This window comes from Seriola lalandi, unplaced genomic scaffold (assembly GCF_002814215.2).
Source record: "Seriola lalandi dorsalis isolate HSWRI2012SDOR001 ecotype SW California unplaced genomic scaffold, Sedor1 jcf7180002054977, whole genome shotgun sequence".
Taxonomy (NCBI): domain Eukaryota; kingdom Metazoa; phylum Chordata; class Actinopteri; order Carangiformes; family Carangidae; genus Seriola; species Seriola lalandi.
Window position 1 is genome coordinate 301,781 of NW_019525527.1, and position 2,488 is coordinate 304,268.

Below are 2,488 nucleotides of genomic sequence, written 5' to 3' on the forward strand. Positions count from 1 at the left end.
AGTGTGTGTGTGTGTGTGTGTGTGTGTAAGTGTGTAAGTGTGTAAGTGTGTGTGTGTGTGTATGTGTGTGTGTGTGTGTGTGTGTGTGTTTTTAAATGTGTGACTAAATCACCTGCTTCTCAGTCACTTTGATTTGATTTAAGTGGAATTCCCCTCCTGTTTTTTGTGATGAATGAGCTTGTTTTATTTCTAACTCTATACTTTAGGCTTCCTTATGTTGCAGTGTAGCTCCACATTGTCGAATTATTTTTGTATTTTTTTGGCTTGTTTGTTCATGTTTGAGTGGATTCACTGAATTGTACATTTTGCCCCGTTACTCCTTCAGTGAGACCGACATTGTGTCCTTCTAGCAAAACTCCCTCGCTGCTTGTCGACTGGAGACGAGCCTTTTATTTCGTGCATCGTAAATAAATGTATGTTGTGGTATAGCAGTTTGTGGTTCCGGTTTATTCTGGGTGCATGAAGTATTACCAGCTCACATTAATACTACAAATAATAAGTTGGTACATTAGTGGGGAAATAAGTCAAGCATGTCTCGATGTTTCAAAGTACATAAATACGTGAATAACCTCAAATAAAACCAAAGTACTGTAGTTGCAGTGAATGACATTTTTGTGGATGTCTTCAGTAATTGTGAAAAAAAAAGTATGATAATCATGATGTAATTGTTATTATTATTATATTGTACAGAAAAATGACCCACCTTGACCCAACTTCAGGAGACGTTCTCCACTTCTAAACTCAGTGTGATTGTTGTGATGGGGGGGGGGGGGGGGGGGTTTAACCTGCAGGGAGCTCTTTAGTCCTTTTTGTTGTTGAATCAAGTCGAGGTTTTAGCAAAAACTGAAATGAATTCATCATTTTTAGTCAAATTCATCCATGTGCTCCATGTATGTTGAGGAGGCGATTTGAGTAACTTCCTTCATGTGGGTGTAGATGTTAAAGGTTGTCAGTTTGTGGTTTCTTCAAATTGATTGAAGTGTAATGTATACGTGTACATTTCCCAGTTTGTGGTATAAATCCTATATATAAATAAACATTGTGACACCTTTATTTCAGAGGTGAAAAAACTGAATTATTGAAAGAAACAGTAAAGTTTCCATATATTCTTTATTGCTCAGTGAACCAGTTCCATCACAGCTGAAAACAACAGCATGGGGTGTTACTGAGAATAAATCACATAGCATTTACTGATGAACTTACAATATGGGGCAGTTGACTTCCTATTCCCTTCCCTTAGTTGAGCTCGATGTGTTTTTCATCCGCTGCACTAAGTTTCCTTGGCCGTCCACTGCGTCTACGATCCTCAACGTTGCCTGTTTCTTTGTGCTTCTTCAAAAGAGCTTGAACAGCACATCTTGAAACCCCAGTCTGCTTTGAAATCTTTGTCCGGGAGAGACCTCGCTGATGCAGTATAACTAGCTTGTGTCTTGTTGCTGTGCTCAGTCCTGTCACGGTGTGTGACCTGTGACATGAAACTGTCTTCCACAACCAGTGTTAAGCCTCCTACACAGCTGTTGTGTGTGGGTTTCCTCCAGGTGCTCCGGCTTCCTCCCGCAGTCCAAAGACATGCGCTTTAGATAACTGGCCTTTTCTAAAAGCTTCTCAGTCTTTCCTCTGGATGTTGGACTCTCTGACATGCTAATTATCAAACACACAACCTCTAAATGTCTCAACACTTTGAGGTTGAGAGAGATTTTGAGTTCTCAACTTTTAGTGTTGGACTTCAAGCTTCATTGAGTCACTGAGGATTAAAACCATGACCTCTAACCTTTAGACAAGTCTTCAACAGCTTGAGAGACTGGGACAGAAACAAAAACCAGTTCTTCTCTTGGAGACTTCCAGTCTTTCCTCTAGATATTGGCTTTCAACATTAAAAATCTGTCTCAGGATTGAACCAACAACCTCAAAATTTCTAGAGTCATCAACCACCTCACGAGAGAGTCTCAGTTGTATTAAGATTCAGAGAAAGACCAAACACTGATATTCACTTTTATTGTGAAAAGAAAAGAACATCACGGCCAGAATCTTCACAAAGTGAAAGTCAACATTTTTCTCCTGTAATAATCGTCGCTTCTGTCTTTAAGTAGAGTTTAAGTAGAATTAAGTTTTAGTAGCGGAACTAAGGACCAGTATACTTCAAGCATGTTAATGATTAGTTAACTTAAAGTACAATATTTTTGAACAGCTGATTATACCAACTATACTTTAGTATTAATTAAATTGAAGTGTATTCAGTGAACTTTTATGTGTAAAATGAAACAACTTCAAGAGTACTTTATACACTTTAAGTATATGGCTGCTTGATTAGTGAAACTCAAGTGTACATTTGTTTGTGTTACAAACAAATTCAAAATGTATCGTGGGTATACGAGATATAGATGCAATAGAACATGAATATATGTAATAGTACGCTGTTATAGTTTTGACACATTCCAACAGCAAACTTTATGGATAATAACCAATATACTTTATTATTACTTTGCTA

The 2,488-nt window shown here is 37.7% G+C and overlaps 2 protein-coding genes across 2 annotated transcripts in view; both read right to left on the bottom strand.

Annotated features, from left to right (window-relative positions):
- LOC147817281 (uncharacterized) overlaps positions 1-2,488 on the bottom strand; it is an 82,274-nt gene that overhangs the window by 55,920 nt on the left and 23,866 nt on the right. The gene's annotated exons all lie outside the window — the stretch shown is intronic.
- Positions 1-2,488, bottom strand: part of LOC111646888 (uncharacterized) — a 32,582-nt gene that overhangs the window by 23,003 nt on the left and 7,091 nt on the right. The gene's annotated exons all lie outside the window — the stretch shown is intronic.